Source organism: Paroedura picta, chromosome 6 (assembly GCF_049243985.1).
Source record: "Paroedura picta isolate Pp20150507F chromosome 6, Ppicta_v3.0, whole genome shotgun sequence".
NCBI lineage: Eukaryota > Metazoa > Chordata > Lepidosauria > Squamata > Gekkonidae > Paroedura > Paroedura picta.
The window spans coordinates 127,551,257-127,570,221 of NC_135374.1; positions in this window are offsets into that span (position 1 = coordinate 127,551,257).

Genomic DNA, 18,965 nt, shown 5'->3' on the forward strand with positions numbered 1-18,965 from the left:
TAATTTCTCATTTCTCCTGGGTTATGACGCCCTATTCCACCTTCCCAGCAGTTCACACTAACAAATTCCATTGCTTTACCTGTTTGGTAAGGGTCCCCCCCCCCTATTATGCAACTCATGGCTCTCTATGCAAACAGTTGGCATTATTACTCTGCTTTAATGGAACCGTTTTTATTTATCAGAGGTCCCCCAAGGACTCTTTTGACTTCCATGAAATGTCAAAGATAACAAGGTAAATAACTCTCCCTTTATTTCCTGGAAGAAGAAGCCAAATGTACTGAAAATCTATTGCACTCAAATTCTAGTGCACTGAACGCTTTACAAAAAGCTAATCGCAATTTGCTGCTTCAGTTCTACCTAGAAGTCACGCCCGTTTATTAAATGTTCAGTTGCATGGCAGATTTCAACCCTGCTCCACAGATCGGTGCACAGAAGAAAGAGGTGTTCCAAACATGCATGTGTAACTTCTAGTGCAAATTGTGTGCACCCCAAGAACGTGGCTTCCTGAACGGCATTAATTTCAATAAACTGAGCACCTGAATACCCAGCCCAGCATGGAGTGCAGATAGTTGAGTTCCACATTCAGAAACAGGAGCTGAGATAGCTAGAGTGAGTCTGGTGGCAAACTCATGACAAAGCATCAGGAAAATCTTATAAGATGCTTATGAATGTTCATGAGATGAAAGAGAAGGCCATTAAGAAGGAGTTCTGTGTGGCTGCCATTGCCTTCATGAGCTCATGCCGGGCACAATTGTTTAAACCAATTAGGTTGCTGACATCTTTAGGATCATCCTGAAGTAAAATATTAGCTGTGAGGCTACTGTGAGCTACTTTGCGGTGAAAATCGACTACTACTGTGACAGCATATTGGAAGAGCAACCACTGATGAAGATAATACAGAAAGCGGGTCACTTAACCTAGGATCCCGTTTTGGTTGACTCTTTATGTTTGATCATATGTTTGACCATTTAGACTTTATGTTGTAACCTTTTCACCTCTAAGCATAGAGAAGACCACTATATCACTGTGCCTCGTGATTTCCTTTTTTCTTCTGAGTTCACATTGAGGAATCCACGGTTCTATACTTGTTTGGAGCAGCGAATAGGCATACAAGCGTGCAGGCAAAGCCAAAAATGATTTTTCCCCAAAGTTGCCACAAAAAGCATGCCCCTCTAAAGTCCCCCCCCCAAAAAAAAATCAGGGACAAGATTTTTTTTAAGTATCAAGACAGGTGATTCCGTAAGGGGTTGCAATGAAAAAGCACTATGCATCTATGATTAGATGCACAGGCGTTTCAACGGATAAGTATTGAATTTTAAAAAATAGCAGGCATTGCAAGCCTGGCATTGTATAAAGGGAGCGATCTGCAAACATCTGGAGGACAATTTGGTGATCCAAGGAAGTCAGCATGGATTTGTCTCCAACAGGTCCTGTCAGACCAACCTAGTTTCCTTTTTTGACCAAGTAACAGGTTTGCTGGATCGGGGAAATTCGGTTGATGTCGTTTACTTGGATTTTAGTAAAGCTTTTGATAAGGTTCCCCATGATGTTCTGATGGATAAGCTGAAGGACTGCAATCTGGATTTTCAGATCGTTAGGTGGATAGGGGATTGGTTAGAGAACCGCACTCAAAGAGTTGTTGTCAATGGTGTTTCATCAGACTGGAGAGAGGTGAGTAGCGGGGTACCTCAGGGTTCGGTGCTCGGCCCGGTACTTTTTAACATATTTATTAATGATCTAGATGAGGGGGTGGAGGGACTACTCATCAAGTTTGCAGATGACACCAAATTGGGAGGACTGGCAAATACTCCGGAAGATAGAGACAGAGTTCAACGAGATCTGAACACAATGGAAAAATGGGCAAATGAGAACAAGATGCAATTTAATAAAGATAAGTGTAAAGTTCTGCATCTGGGTCAGAAAAATGAAAAGCATGCCTACTGGATGGGGGATACGCTTCTAGGTAGCACTGTGTGTGAACGAGACCTTGGGGTACTTGTGGATTGTAAACTAAACATGAGCAGGCAGTGTGATGCAGCGGTAAAAAAGGCAAATCCTGTGTTGAGCAGGGGGTTGGACTAGATGGCCTGTGTGGCCCATTCCAACTCTATGATTCTATGATTCTATAAAGTGCTATAAACAATTGCAAGCAGGAGACCACGTGCATTTTCCCCCTTCGTGATTAAACTGTGGATTTAACCATATTTAAGTAAACCAAACACGTACGTATCCAGATCTGGATTATATTTGAGAAAGAGAGAGAGAGGGAGAGAGAGAGAGAGAGAGAGAAGGATCTGTTCTTTTAAAGGGAGGACACAGTACATAGAGAGACCAGTTGCAGATAATACATAGATGATGCAAAACAGTAATTCAGGCTTCAATTGCAAAAATGCAAATCTTCCAGGGATGGACGAACACGCCTCTGCTTGAATAGCTATTTGATTGCAGATTGCAAGCAGCGCCCCTTGCGTACTTGAAGAATGAGCGCTTTTGATCCAAGACCAGAAATCAGGGATGCTCAGTCATTTCCTGGTTTGGCTCACTCCTGCTTGCTGGTCGCAGTCAGAGAGCCAATTGTTTGCTGAGCTGTTTGTAGGCACCCAAATGAGTCAGGTTGCATCCATTCGGACAATTCTATGCACAACAACTCTAAAAATTATTTTCTTTCCTATGTGAACATATTATCAACATTACTACGAGTGGACCTTGAACCCAGAGAAACGCAGGTGGGATCTCGTTTTTTTAGGTTTATATTTTAATTTAGCGATGTTATTTATTAATTAGTAATATTATTTAGTAATGTTATTTGTAATCTGCCTTTTCCACAGCAACTCATGGTTGAGAAGAAGAAGAAGGGCTGTTTTTTCTGCCCTGCTTTTCATTACCCAAATAAGTCTCAAAGCGGCTTTCCCTTCCTCTCCCCACAACAGGCACCCTGTGAGGGAGGTGAGGCTGAGAGGACTCAGAGAGAACTGTGACTGGCCCATGGTCACACATCTGGCTGCATGTAGATGAATGAGGAATCAAACTCAGGGACATTCCACACAAAGGGAACAGTAATGTGATGGGCACTGCATGGGCCAGTGTGACATTTTGTAGAGTCCTTCCTTCATTTTAGAGCCTCTTGTGGCGCAGGGTGGTAAGGCAGCAGACATGCAGTCTGAAGCTCTGCCCATGAGGTTAAGAGTTCGATCCCAGCAGCCGGCTCAAGGCCGACTCAGCCTTCCATCCTTCCGAGGTCGGTAAAATGAGTACCCAGCTTGCTTCTGGGGGGTAAACGGTCATGACTGGGGAAGGCACTGGCAAACCACCCGTATTGAGTCTGCCATGAAAACGCTGGAGGGCGTCACCCCAAGGGTCAGACATGACCCGGTGCTTTACCTTTTTACCTTACCTTCATTTTACACTAGAGAGCCCTCCCCCCTTTTCTCTCTGCCATCGCAGCATTTGCAGCGTTCCTCACCTCCTTCCGAGGAGTGAGGAACATTGTATGGGCTTGCAGCACCTCCCCCAGCTTGCACCCGTCAATCAGTCCTGACAACCAATCATCTTGCAGCATGGCACTTCAACCCCCCTCAGCTTGCCGCAACCTGTTTTTTTTTTTTAATGAGAATTATGTGATTAAACGAGAATCCGTTTATTCACATATGCATTGTTTGGGATATGTTTTTAAACCATCTTGCAGCCTTGCAAATGCCTATTCATTGCTCTAGTGGCTTTGCCATCTTTAAAAAAGACAGCGAAACCCCATCCCAGAAATGAAGGGGGCAGAAGCAAGGGCGGGACATAGAATCACAGAATCATAGAGTTGGAAGGGGCCATACAGGCCATCTAGTCCAACCCCCTGCTCAATGCAGGATCAGCCCTAAGCATCCTAAAGCATCCAAGAAAAGTGTGTATCCAGCCTTTGCTTGAAGACTTCCAGTGAGGGGGAGCTCACCACCTCCTTAGGCAGCCTATTCCACTGCTGAACTACTCTGACTGTGAAAATGTTTTTCCTGATATCTAGCCTATATCGTTGTAGTTTAAACCCATTACTGCGCGTCCTTTCCTCTGCAGCCAATGGGAACAGCATCCTGCCCTCCTCCAAGTGACAACCTTTCAAATACTTAAAGAGGGCTATCATGTCCCCTCTCAACCTCCTTTTCTCCAGGCTGAACATTCCCAAGTCCCTCAACCTATCTTCATAGGGCTTGGTCCCTTGGCCCCAGATCATCCTCGTCGCTCTCCTCTGTACCCTTTCAATTTTATCTATGTCCTTCTTGAAGTGAGGCCTCCAGAACTGCACACAGTACTCCAGGTGTGGTCTGACCAGTGCCGTATACAATGGGACTATGACCTCTTGTGATTTTGATGTGATGCCCCTGTTGATACAGCCCAAAATGGTATTCACTTTTTTTTACTGCTGCATCACACTGCCTGCTCGTGTGACATCTCCTTGTGTGACTACTGCCCTCGCCTCCTGACTCTCCCTTGGCTGGCTGCTTGCCGTAGCTGGCGGGATTTCCCCAGGGGGATCCACTTTTTGAGATTACACGGATCTCGCTACTAATCGGGAGATGTCGCGAGATCAGTGCTGGGAGGATCATTTAAAACCACCAAAAAAAGCATCTGCGGAAGGTAAGAGTCTTGCTGCTTTTTCTTTGTGCAGAATGGCCCTCAGTTCTCTGGATTAGAGGCTGCCACCCATGACCACGACACCAATCTGGCTCTTATACATCATGAGCAAGTGCAATAACCAATGCATTATGACGTTAGAAGTCTGGAACCACTAAAAAGAACTGGAGCATAGCATCAACCCACATGATGCATTCAGTGACACAGAGGTTACACAGACAAGATTTGACTTGAAATAAGTCATACACAGCAGAAAAGAGCACAGTTCCTAATCATTTCTCGAAGCAAGTTTGTAAAAACCATTTTGTGCACCGCAACCCCTATACCAACCCAGAACAGGCTTCTGGAATAGTTTGTGAGAAATGTGTAGATTTACCTCCACAGCTGTTAATTGGCAAGTTCTACCTAAACAGATATGAACACATCAAGATCACTATTGTCCACTATTGGCAATGAAACATCAGAGCTAAAATCACACTCTTGGGGTTCTCTCCTGAGTTCCTACTGAGTATGGGACATGATCCGGCCAAAGAGGTTGTTAAGCAGAGATTGACCGACATAGAACGCCAACAGGACCTAGCTAATAACCCATCTTTCATTATTAGTGAACCCAGTAGATATTCATCTTTCCCTATGACATATCTGGCCAAGCTTGAAGTACCTAGCCATAGGAGGGTCTTCACTTTGGCACGCTGTGATGCCTTCCCTTCAGCAGTATTAGAAGGAAGATATAGGAAAACACCCTATACCAAAAGGAAATGCACCTGTGGCTCTGGACATGTAGAAACCATGGGACATGTTCTCTTTCAATGTCGATTCTATAATGAGATTCGAACTAGTCTAATTCCTCCGCTGCTAGGCAGATTCCCAGGACATTTAGGATAATTTTACATATCTCTGTTGCTTGCAGATATAGAAAATAACACAACTTATAGAGTTGCCAAGTTCTGCACAGCAGCGATCAAAATTCGTAATAGAATGGTCTGTTTTAAGTGAACTGGACAGCTGTGTTTATCTACCTTATTCTATTCTCTATTCTTATCTATTAAGATATTTTAATTCCTGGTTTTAATGGATGTTCTTGTATCATCTTATGCTGGTCTATGACCGTAATAAAACTAACTGAACTGAACTATTGTCCATTCAGACAGGCATCAGCTCTCCAGGGTCTCAGGCTGAGAAATGACATGTCCTTACTACCAAGCCCATTGAGATGCCAGGCACTGAACCTGAGACTTTCTGCGTGCCAAACAGAGGCTGTACCACTGAGCCACAGTGCCTCCTTTGTTATACCTGAGCACACATTGGCAGTAGAAAGCAGGTATTGAGACCTGACAACTGAGCCTTGCAACCATTGATTCCATGCCTGACTCCCAATCTCTTTAATACCATCATTCAAGAGCAAGTTCTCTGTGTGTGCATTTTTTTACCTGATCTCCTATTGGAACATCTCCCACCATGCTTTATTTATAGCCCCAAATGTATATCATGAGCTGCTTTCCATATCAATATTTTAGAACTACTCAATGAGAAAAGAACGATTCCAGGATAACAGTGCTTTTTGTCAGGGTTTCCCAAAACATGTTGACGTAATGGTTCTTCTTACACAGATCCTAAATCTTTATGCAGTTAGAAGGAATTGATATCACGGGAAGGCCTCCCATTTGTAATCCATGCAAGAATTATAGGGTATATTAATGCAAGACTCAGTCATGAAGCAGTGCAAGATCGGAAGATGAGGAGACAGTTGAGCCAAAAGATCGCCAAGATTAGCGATCCCCAACCTGTGGGCTGTTGACTAATTGGAGGTGGGCCCGAAGGACGCCTTCTCCCCCCCCCCCGGCCCTTTACAACACACTTTGGGTGTCCTTGTCTCCCATCACTCCCAGATGGGACTATCTCGTTGAAGAGAAACAAGTTCAGGGTTCCCATTGATTTGTCATTGTCATGAGTTAAAATTTCCCTGAAAATAAAATGTTCCTTATGTTCATTGTTGTGGCGTGTCTGTATCTTATTTTGAAGGGATGTTTAAACATTACCATAGCGATCAGAGAGCATTAGGGCAGTGGTTGAGAGTAGAGGAGTAAACTACCCCCCCCACCGGGCCTCAGTAAAAGGCGTTGAGTGGTCCCTGGTGAGTGGTCCCCAGCACTGAGTGGTCCCCGGTGATAAAAAGGTTGGGGACCACTGGCCAAGATCACAACTGAAAGGCTAACATCATCAGCATCAATCTGGAATCCTCCATGAAACCCATCAGCAAAAATGGCAGAGAGAGATCAGTTCCAAGGGCATGTGCAGAAGAGCTCTACATGATACATCTACGCAACAGCTCCTTTTCTTGGACTGGTGGACGGGAGCAAGGGCCTAAACATACCACAATAGTGATAATGCTGATCCATGCGTTGGTAAACTTATGATTGGATTACTGCATCACTAGGGGTGGGCACAAACTGAGTAATGAGCTGAAGTTCATCACAAATCAAAAATCATCATGAATTTGGGTCAGCTCCTCATTCGTGAAGCAATGGGTCACAGACTGAAGAATCACCATGAACTTTTGATGCAGCGTGCGGCAGTTTGTGAAGAGCTGAAAACGGGTGGGGGGGCTATATGGTAAATGACCGTTTATGCACTGGAGGTTTCATGCTGGGCTACAGGCTGGAGTTTTAGTTGTGGCAGGTTGCCCCACCTCTTCCTGCACCCAAATGGGGGAGGTGGTATGGGAGGTGGTATGGATCCCCCTTGATGTTGGCGTCAGACATCTTAGAACCATAGAATCATAGAGTTGGAAGGGGCCACACAGGCCATCTAGTCCAACCCCCTGCTCAACGCAGGACTAGCCCTAAGCATCCAAAAGCATCCAAGAAAAGTGTGTATCCAACCTTTGCTTGAAGACTGCCAGTGAGGGGGAGCTCACCACCTCCTTAGGCAGCCTATTCCACTGCTGAACGACTCTGACTGTGAAAATTTTTTTCCTGATATCTAGCCTATATCGTTGTACTTGAAGTTTAAACCCATTACTGCGTGTCCTCTCCTCTGCAGCCAGCAGAAACAGCATCCTGCCCTCCTCCAAGTGACAACCTTTCAAATACTTAAAGAGGGCTATCATGTCCCCTCTCAACCTTTAAAAGCCTTATCTTGACGCAGGTTGGTCCCTCCCTCTGCCGTCCTCGTAAGTTCTGCCATCTGTGGTTGTAATATTGTCGATTTGGGTTTTTATGGGGTTTTATGGGGTTTTATTGTTGGATTACTGTTGTTACCTGCCACAAGCCAGTTTTGAGAGTGTCAGGTTATAAATCCAAATAATAATAATAATAATAATAAAATATTGTCATACCCAGTCATTGTTCTTGGAAAGTGAACATTTCAGACCAGTTAATGGATTAATGCCTTTTGTTTAGTAAGACGTTACATCTTTTTTTAAAAAGGGGAACCACAAGGTAGGTGCAGAGCCACCATGAAAAGAACCAAAAACCAATTCTGCGTGGGCTCAGCCTTTGCAATAGACTGTGATCCGTATCTGAGCTGTTTTGGTCATGGGCTTAAAAAAAGAAAAGAAACAAGTTGAAAAAGATTTTCTTTCCGGGCTGAAACTGCCTGGATCCTGGGCTGCTGGTTTTAAAAAATAAACGTTTTAAAAAAGACTCGTTTTGATACCAGCATTAGCTGTTAACTGAAGTTTTTTTTCTCTGCAAGGAGAGATCATTGGCAGCTCATAGCCCACACGGGATTTGCTTCTTTCCTTGTAGTAAGACATTACAGCAGCATCATTCATTGGTCATTGTTAGCAAATGGAAGTGCTACAGGCTCAGAACTAGGGCTGACAACCCCCAGGGAGCTTCTTGAGATCTCTGGCTATGATGACTGATCCCCAAATGACCGACCTCGGTTCACCTGGAGAAACAGCTGTGTTCTGTGGCAAGGTCCCCCATCAAAGTTCCTCCCAACCCAAAATCCTGCCCTCCACAGGTTCACCCCCTCCCCCAAATCTCCAGGTCATTGCCTCCTCAAAGCTGCTAGCCTCAGTCCGAAGTGATCTGGGTGACGCAGCCTAGCCTGGCCTCCTCACATCTTGGAGACAAAGCAGGATCGCCTCTGCTCCACAGAGAACCTGAAGATCTCAGCTGACGGATGACAGCAACTGATTAGGGATCTACTCATTCCTCTCCCATTTAGACATATGCTTCACCATGGAATTCATTCCCCTGAAACTGAGTCCAGCGAAATAGCTGGTTATTCCTATTTGTCTCTGGAATCTGTTAAACTGGATATTAATTCACTGATTACACCCTGTGTACCAGTATGGGCTGATTACTCCCATTGTATCTGAGTAAGTGTGCATGCACATGAGATCTCATACCTTCAAGAAAAAGGAGAGTTGTTTTTTTATACCCTGCTTTTCCCTGCCAGAAGGATCCTCAAAGCAGCTTCCAATTGCCTTGCCTTGCCTTCCTTTCCCCACAACAGAGGAGGGTGAGTCTGTGAGAGCTTCAGAACAGCACTATCAGGGCTGTGACCGGGCCAAGGTTACAACTTTGTGGGCTTTAAAGGTGTCACTGTTCTCAACATTTGTTCATGCAGAGAATATCAGTCAAGTAATTTTTCAATTTAATGTGCTTTCATAACTTTTAATCAAAACCACCATAGGTAATTCATGTTAGACAACATTATCGATTGGTCATAGTATTAAAAATAACAGCCTTAATTTTACAGCCTGCCCTTCCCAACTGGTTCAGGGTAAGGAGCAACAGGAGGTATGCAAGTAATTCATTTACATAGATAAACAGTTATTTTAAAAATGCTTTAACTTAACACACACACACACACACACACATATATATTCCTAGCAATTGCTGAACATTTACGCCAGGGGTAGTCAAACTGTGGCCCTCCAGATGTCCATGGACTACAATTCCCAGAAGCCCCTGCCAGCAAATGCTGGCAGGGGCTTCTGGGAATTGTAGTCCATGGACATCTGGAGGGCCGCAGTTTGACTACCCCTGATTTACGCTATGCAGACTGAATGCTTTGCCTACAACCAAACCAAAGTAGCAGTTCGTTAATATTCCATTCTGAGGCCATTGAACACTTTCTGTTCTTCTGTGACCCCTGGACTTCACAGCATGAACTCTATATTTCTTCCATTTGGAGTACCATCTTGCCATTAAAGGCTAAATAAATATGAACATGCAGCCTGAGTACAATGTGTTATTTTTCAAATTAAATATATGAAAATTCAGGTATTTATTTACAGTGAAAGTTATAAACACTAGAAAGCCTCAATGTAGACTACGTTTGTTTTTTTTTTGTGTACAACACTTGTGACTGGCTCCACACGATAGCCAATTATTTAGTGGCAGGAAAGGACTTGCAAAGTGACCACCTTGGTACTACTGTGTCTGAGCAGGGCCTTCAGTTATAGAACTAGAAGAAGAAGAAGAAGAGCTGGTTCTTATATGCTGCTTTTCTCTACCCGAAGGAGGCTCAAAGCGGCTTACAGTCACCTTCCCTTTCCTCTCCCCACAACAGACACCCTGTGAGGGAGGGGAGGCTGAGAGAGCCCTGAGATTACTGAAGAAGAAGAAGGAGAGTTGGTTCTTATATGCCACCTTTCCCTACCCAAAGGAGGCTCAAAGCGGCTTACAGTCGCCTTCCCTTTCCTCTCCCCACAACAGACACCCTGTGAGGGAGGGAGGCTGAGAGAGCCCTGAGATTACTGAAGAAGAAGAAGGAGAGTTGGTTCTTATATGCCACCTTTCCCTACCCGAAGGAGGCTCAAAGCGGCTTACAGTCGCCTTCCCTTTCCTCTCCCCACAACAGACACCCTGTGAGGGAGATGAGGCTGAGAGAGCCCTGATATTACTGAAGAAAAGAAGAATTGTTCCTTATATGCCGCTTTTCTCTACCCGAAGCAGGCTCAAAGCGGCTTACAGTCGCCTTCCCTTTCCTCTCCCCACAACAGACACCCTGTGGGGTGGGTGAGGATGGGAGAGCCCTGATATCACTGCCCAGTCAGAACAGTTTTATCAGTGCCGTGGTGAGCTCAAGGTCACCCAGCTGGTTGCATGTGGGGGAGTGCAGAATCGAACCCGGCTCACCAGATTAGAAGTCCGCACTCCTAACCACTACACCAAACTGGCTCTCTTCTAGAGGCCTCCTCGACCTAGCCCTGTGTATATTACGGCAATTTCTACTGTGTCCTTTTCATTATCTGAGAATATGTAATATGTAGAAATAACTTATTAGTGTTACAGTCACAGGCCTTAACCACATACAATAGACAAACTAGAACAACAATTAAATGAGGTAAAATACAGAAATAAAAATACAGTTATGATATATAAATGAAAATACAGTTGTGAAAATTCATAAGTTAATTGAGCCATAAAAGCTATCAACTTGCATGCACAAAATGGATCTGCAGCTTGATGGCTGATAGCATGAAAGAGGCAATTCTAGATCATAGAATCCTAGAATCCTAGAGTTGGAAGGGGCCATACAGGCCATCTAGTCCAACCCCCTGCTCAACGCAGGATCAGCCCAAAGCATCCTAAAGCATCCAAGAAAAGTGTGTATCCAACCTTTGCTTGAATACTGCCAGTGAGGGGGAGCTCACCACCCCCTTAGGCAGCCTATTCCACTGCTGAACTACTCCGACTGTGAAATTTTTTTTTCTTGATATCTAGCCTATATCGTTGTACTTTTAGTTTAAACCCATTACTGCACGTCCTTTCCTCTGCAGCCAACGGAAACAGCATCCTGCCCTCCTCCAAGTGATAACCTTTCAAATACTTAAAGAGGGCTATCATGTCCCCTCTCAACCTCCTTTTCTCCAGGCTGAACATTCCCAAGTCCCTCAACCTATCTCCATAGGGCTTGGTCCCTTGGCCCCAGATCATCTTCATCACCCTCCTCTGTACCCTTTCAATTTTATCTACGTCCTTCTTGAAGTGAGGCCTCCAGAACTGCACACAGTACTCCAGGTGTGGTCTGACCAGTGCCGTATACAATGGGACTATGACATCTTGTGATTTTGATGTGATGCCCCTGTTGATACAGCCCAAAATGGCATTTGCCTTTTTTACCGCTGCATCACACTGCCTGTTCATGTTTAGTTTACATTCCACAAGTACCCCAAGGTCTCGTTCACACATAGTGTTAGCGGATTAATTTGCGTCCACCCGTAAAAAACTGATTCAGTCCTCTGTTAGATAGTGATGAAGTTCTTCAATTAGATGGAGAGCACAAGGGCAGATGAGATGTTGTTCTCTGCTTGGAAGACAGGTGGAGGGCATCAGAAAGATAGGTGGGGATTCATAAATTAGAAGGGAATAAGAAAGGGCATCCTTAGAATGGCATCAGAAAGATCTGCTAGACCTATTAAGCAAAGTGGCAGCCACACCAGGCTGCCGCTGTTCTGTTGTGTTGGGGCAAGAAGCCCTGCCGTTCCCCATGCGCGCACAGGAGAGGAGTTCATCTAGCATACGCAGGCCACCCCACCTCAATGTGGGGCCGGAAGCACCAGGAGCGCATCGTGGCAGCAGTGGCGTGGGGGAGTGGGGACATGGGGCCCCCACCGCACAATGGCAGGGAGCAGCATGCCACTTTCCCACCACAGTGGGGACGGGAGGACACCCCTGTCAGCTAGCAGGGGCGAAGAAGAAGAAGAAGAAGAAGAAGAAGAAGAAGAAGAAGAAGAAGAAGAAGAAGAAGAAGAAGAAGAAGAAGAAGAAGAAGAAGAGTTGGTTCTTATATGCCGCTTTTCCCTACCCGAAGGATGCTCAAAGTGGCTTCCAGTCGCCTTCCCTTTCCTCTCCCCTCAACAGACATCCTGTGGGGTGGGTGAGGCTGAGAGAGCCCTGATATCACTGCTCGGTCAGAACACTTTTATCAGTGCCGTGGCGAGCCCAAGGTCACCCAGCTGGCTGCATGTGGGGGAGTGCAGAATCGAACCCGGCATGCCAGATTAGAAGTCCACACTCCTAACCACTACACCAAACTGGCTATCCGAGAGGCCTGGCTCCTCCGATTATGCATTAAGCCAGCCCGATCTAGCCCTTGCCAGCACCCATAGTCCTTCCGGGGGCCTGGGTCAGGCCAGGGCTTGGCGGCACCTGGGATAGTGGTGCCCGGGATGGCGACGACGTCGGACATAATCGGGGATTTGCCCCAAAGCCCTGTCGCTGCCATCTCGGGCGTTCCGCCCCGTGCATAATTGGTCCTAGAGAGCATGAAAAGGGCTAGACTGACTTGGTTGCCATATAGGGAACCTAGATCTTTGAATTGAAAAGATGTCATAACTTGCACCCTTTTCAATAGTATATATCTGGAGCCTATGCATGTTACAAATTTATTCATGCTAATGTCGTTGCACCCAAATGTGTTTGATCTAGGCCATTTGGCTGGTGTTTGCAATTTTTAGAGATGGTTTTATAGTGAGGCTATCACTGAGGCTTCATTATGTTTATGATTTTCATTGTAAATAAATACATGTATTTCCATATACTTTATATTTTTCTTTCTTTTTTACACATTGGGCTCGTAATAGCAGGCCACACATTTTGGTGTAGTGGTTAAAAGCGGCAGCTTCTTATCTGGCAAGCTGGGTTTGATTCCTCACTCCTCCTCCACATGCAGCCAGCTGGGTGACCGTGGGCTCACCATGGCCATGATAAAGCTGTTCTGACGGAGCAGTGATATCAGGGCTCTCTCAGCCTCACCTCCCTCACAGGGTGTCTGTTGTGGGGAGAGGAAAGGGAAAGCAATTGTAAGCCGCTTTAGAGACCCCATCGGGCAGAGAAAAGTGGCATATAAGAACCAACTCTTCTTCTGTTCTAACCGAGCAGTAATATCAGAGCTGTCTCAGCCTCCCTTACCTCACAGGGTGCCTGTTATGGGGAGAGGAAAGTCAATGCAATTGGAAACTGCTTTGAGACTCCTTCTAGTAGAGAAAAGAGGGGTATAAAAACCAACTCTTCTTCTTCTTTATATTTCTTTAAGCTTTTTGTTTCTTGATTCCAATTTCGGGGGGTTAAGCAATTTCTGCTTTTTCTCCCTTGCCAGCTTGCTTCTGGACCACAGGTAGTTTCCTTTTCATTGGCTGACATTAATCCTGCAGTGACACAATCTATGGTCCATTTCTTGTCTATGATGACATCTTTGAGACTCTCTCCGGCTAAGTCTTACTATGGCAAACTAGCCATTTTATTAGTGATAACATTTTATTTGAGCTTCTTCTGCAATTGTTATTGATATTTGTACCGCTTTTTTATGGCATGGCTCAAGACCTCCAGCAGAAGATGAATGTTAATAAAGGAAAGGAGATGTCTGCATTTAGAGTCTTAAAACATGTATTTTCAAAAGTCATCATTTAAATTCAGCTTCCAGACTTGTTTATTTCTGGAGGAGAAGCTCTGACTGGTGTGGAGCTGCAAATCAATAGAGGCAATTGCTCCAATTTATAGATCTGATTTATATTGGTCTCCTCTTATGGTGCCCAGGGGGGAAAATAGCCACTTAAGCATATTGCCATTAAGAGTAGAGTATGACGTGTACTTGACTGTATGCTTGTACTCAATCATCTACTCCAGCCTTATGGCAAGAAGGGAAAATAGAACCATGTCCAGATGCAATTAAAAGACATCTATCCCAGCAGGGCATTGAAAGCTTCTCTTCTAGCTTATATCGTGGACTTCTCTAACATCTTAATCGAAAACAGCTGATTCCTTTCTTTGTCTGCTCTACCAGTGGCTGGTTTTTAACACAGCCCTGGATTATTTAATCTGCACACAGCTCCTGCATTCTCTCTTTATGACTGGACTCCCAAAAATTCAATCATTTCTCCTACCCCAGGAGTCCCCAGCCTTATAAGCCTATAGGCCCCCCTGTGGACTTCTGACACAGGAAGATGACCATCAACAAAATGACTGTCATAAGAGATGGAGCCAGAACCAAAAGGTCTGATGTTGTGTGTTGTGTGTGCAGGCCTGAGAAAGGCCGAGTTTGAGGTCCGAGGCAGGATCAGAGCTTACAGTGTAATTGATCAATGTGTGGCTAGATCTCCTCAACTCGATCCAATCAGTTAAAGCTGAAACTGACCAATACCGTTGTTTGCTTGTATATATAAGGTGGGGTAATCAGGGGTGGGTGGGTTCAGTTCCGTACTTCTTGTACCATGCTGGGGTGTTAATAAAGAGCTCAAATCACTTCCAATGTCCATGGATTTAATGTTATGCACAGCACATCTGAAGCTATGCACAGCTCTTCTGTGTTTTGTAGCTCTTCTATGTTTAAGGTAAGCCCTCAGAAGCCCCGCTGGGCACAAGTCCCACCTTGACCCGCCTACTTTTTAAAAAGCCTTGGTAGGCATCAAGAAAGGAGTTGGAGAGTGTTCGGGTGCTCGTGGGAATCCGTGTCCCAGCATATACAAGGGCACCTAGGTATTGGCTGCTCCACTCATTCAGCTTTATCACTTGAGGATTAGAATTATCAAGAGATGATTTGCATGTGCGAACCAGCCACAAATAGAACATGACACATAGATGAAAATCTGACCTGATTCAACTATTTGTTAATATATAATTACTGTAAGTAATCCAAACAGGAACTTCAACTGAATTCCTCATTTGGAGAATTGTTGGCATATCATGGGGACATGCAATAATGGAGGAACCTTTTATGCAGCCTCTGGTACTTTGCTGACACTGTATGTGTTCTGCAAGGCAGCAAGAGGGAGAAGGGAGACGGTAAGTACTCCATGGGTAAATGGCTGATAACTAAATAATCAAAACAAGAAAAGTCTCCAAATCAATAAACCATATATATTTGGAAACAATGAGTAACACAGTACCTGATGGGCCTTTCCCTGTAGCTGAGCCCCTATTGTAAGGTGACCAGATTGTCCCACTTTTGGAGGGACATCTGGGGGTACCTGGAAAATTGTACTTATGTTGAAATTTTAAAAAATATATATTACAATACCATTTTTGCATTCTATGCATTCTATGAAAATTTTTGTTGCTCCATATGGACCAAATTTTTAATCAAGACCCCCCCCCCCCGGTCAATGGTGTCCCGCTTGACCAATGTTAAAATCTGGTCCCCTTGCCCTATTGGGAGGCAGCCCTCAGCTAGGAAGGGCTGATAAAAAATCTGCTCTCCACCCTCAACTGCCTGCCACCCAGCAAACGCAGCTGGCCCCACTAAGTAGCTCAGGTGTGGAGGGAGAGGAGAACCAGAACCAGAAGCAGCAGAAGAGGCCCCAGAAAGTAGCTCAAGCTCTGTAAGGTGGGGGGAGTACAGCCTGCCCCAATGAGTAGCTGAGGCATGTAAGGTGAAGGGGAGAGAAGAAGAGATGGCCACAATGAGTTGCCCTGGTGTTGAAGTTGGGGAAGGGGGGAAGTAGAGCTGCCCCAGTTAGTTGCCCTGGTGTAGAGGTGGGATAGGGTGGGGTTAAGCATAGCCTGGTCCTGTGAGTTACCCTGGTGTAGAAGTTGGGGGAAGAGGGGAAGTAGGGATGCTGAATTCAGATCAATTTGAACTCGGGTCTTCCTCCCCCCCCCCTCTCCATTGAAACAGGAAAGTGTTCTGCATGTGGTTAGGATAGTTCAGAAGGGGGGGGAGCCAAGCCTCTTTCTTTCTTTTTTTGAAGGGGGGGAGAGGAGCCAAGCAGGGAGCCTCTTTCCTTTCTTGGAGGGGGGAGAGAGAGGATCGAAGAAGGCAGAGGAGGGAGAAAAAATCCAAGACCGACAGAAGGTGAGAGAAATTAGGGGTTTCTCCTTTAAGGCAAGCTTGTCACATGGCCACCTTTGGCCAATCAGGGCGTCTCTACTACAGAGGTTCAAAACAGCCTGCTTTCTCAATCCGAATCTTGAAATATTGAGCATTAAAAGCACTCCAAGATATCGCACAATAAAGGTAGGGTCACTACGGATCGATCCCTCTTGCTGCAGAACGAAAATTTAAATCACCCAAAATCAAAACGGAAATCGCATTCTGTGGAGACAACAGAGACTTAATCGACCTGGGATTGGAATAAACGCTCCGTGCAGTTTACACCCAGGTCACCCATGGAGGCTGGGATCCCTCGACCTTTGTATGGCACAAGGCTGCAGTCCTCCCCTACTGAGCAGCATTTTTCTCCAGGGGAACTGACCTCGGCTGTCAGATTATGAGTTATCCTTTTGGGGGATCCAAATATATATTTTAGAAATTAACTCTCACCTTTTTGGGAAACCCTTCCAAGGCCACCAAGAAATCCTAGGATTTCACAAAACCCTGGTTTAAAAAGCCTGCTTAGACTGATGATCAGTAAACTCGGTAGTATTTAGGTCCATTCCACACAGCTGGTAGAAATCCGTAAACAGCACTGAATATTCTATCGCTATGGTTTGTAGCGTTCCATCGTCATTTCACACCTGGCCAAAAACTCAGTTTTCCTAGTGGTACTGTTTCTCTTCCAGCGTTCCCCACCTACTTCCAGTTCTTGCCAAGGAGCAATGAAAATTTGTGAGCAGCTTGAGAAAATATCCAATCGGCAGGACCTTGTCATCATGGGTGACTTTAATTTCCCAGATGTGTGCTGGGAAACAAACTCTGCAAAGTGTCCTCAGTCATGCAACTTTCTGACCTGCCTGGCTGACAATTTCATTTATCAAATGGTAGATGAACCCACAAGAGGTTCAGCCATAATGGACTTAATACTGACCAACAGACAAGAGTTGGTGGATGGGGTGAAGGAGGTGGGGACCCTAGGGGGAAGTGACCATGTCCTCATAGAATTCCTTTTGAGATGGGGAGCCAAGGAAGCTTGTAGTCAGATGCGGATGTTGGATTTTCGTAGGGCAAGCTTTAAGAAACTCAAAGACTTGATGAGTGTCATACCATGGACGAGAATGCTGGAAGGGAAGGGAGCATGTGAAGGGTGGGCGCTACTCAAACAAGAGCTATTACATGCTCAATCAATGACTATCCCAGAAAGACAAAAACACTGCAGGAGCTCTAAGAAGCCTATTTGGATGAACAGAGAACTTCATGAGGAACTAAGAAAGAAAAGGGAAATGGAGGGAAATGGAGGGAAGGACAGAGCTCTAAAGATTCAGTTGGGTCACCGTGTTGGTCTGAAGCAGCACAACAAATTTTTAGTCCAAAGGCTCCTTTTTACGAACAACAAAGTTTTATTCAAAGTGTGAGCTTTCGTGTGCATGCCATTGGCTGAGGAAGTGTAGGTGCCTTTGGACTCATCATGCTCAACTAAGACCACAGGAAATCTGATTGCATGAGTATCTCTAAGTTGATAGTCCATAAATGAAGCAGAATTAAAGAAGACTAAATGCATTTCGGCTCTATAGACCTTCTTCTGTGGTCATGCACACCAAGAATGAGTGTTGATCAATATTGTTAATGGGTGTTAATGGGTTCATATACATTTTTTTTCTCTGTGGCCAAATGATAACATTTTTAAAAGGAGGAATCATGCTCAAACTTTAAAAATGTGCCTCTGCTTTGGAAGGAAACTTACATCTGAAGCAGGCACAAGTCTCTGAGTTAGAAAGAGACATCTATGAAAAAACCTTCATGACACAAGGTTTAAAACTGGCCTAAACCAACATGGGAACAAAGCGACACCAGCATAATGTGTATATAGCAATGGAATGTGCCGTCAAGTTACAGCCAGCTGATGACGACCCCATTGGGTGCTCAAAGCAAGTGATGGTGAGAGGTGGTTTGCAATTTCCTGTCTCTGCATTGCAGCTAGGGGTCTGCATTCTGCTAACCTGAGGCCCCTTCCCCCCAAAAAAACCCTGAAAAATACATTATTGATGTTATTTTAGTATTATTTCTGACAGTTTTTTTTTCTTTTCTAGTTTTCGGCTATGTCCTAACTCAAAAAATCCCAAGGATTTTTCAGGACCCCTGAATATTCAGGATCTTTCGGGACTGCAAGATTGCTGCAGTTAGTGCATGAGAAGGGCTTTCAGACCCTTTAAATGCCTCCGAACTGAAGATAAGGCATTTAAAGGGACTACCAGCAATTGGAGTTCAGTCTCACCACCATGGTGGCTTGCAAAATGCAATTACATTTTTAAAGGAACTGCATTCCCATTGAAGTTTAAATGCCTCCTCTCTCCATTGGGAAAAATGGAGGATGGGGGCACATTCTTCAGAGGCTTATAAAATTGGGACCCCTGGTGTAATCTTTTTCAAACCTGGCTGGTTTTTTGTTTCTTTGGTTTGTATAGAAGAGGCACTAAAGTGCGTTTAGTCAAGGCTATGGTCTTCCCAGTTGCAATGTATGGCTGCGAAAGTTGGACCATAAGGAAGGCCGAGCGTCAAAGAATTGAGGCTTT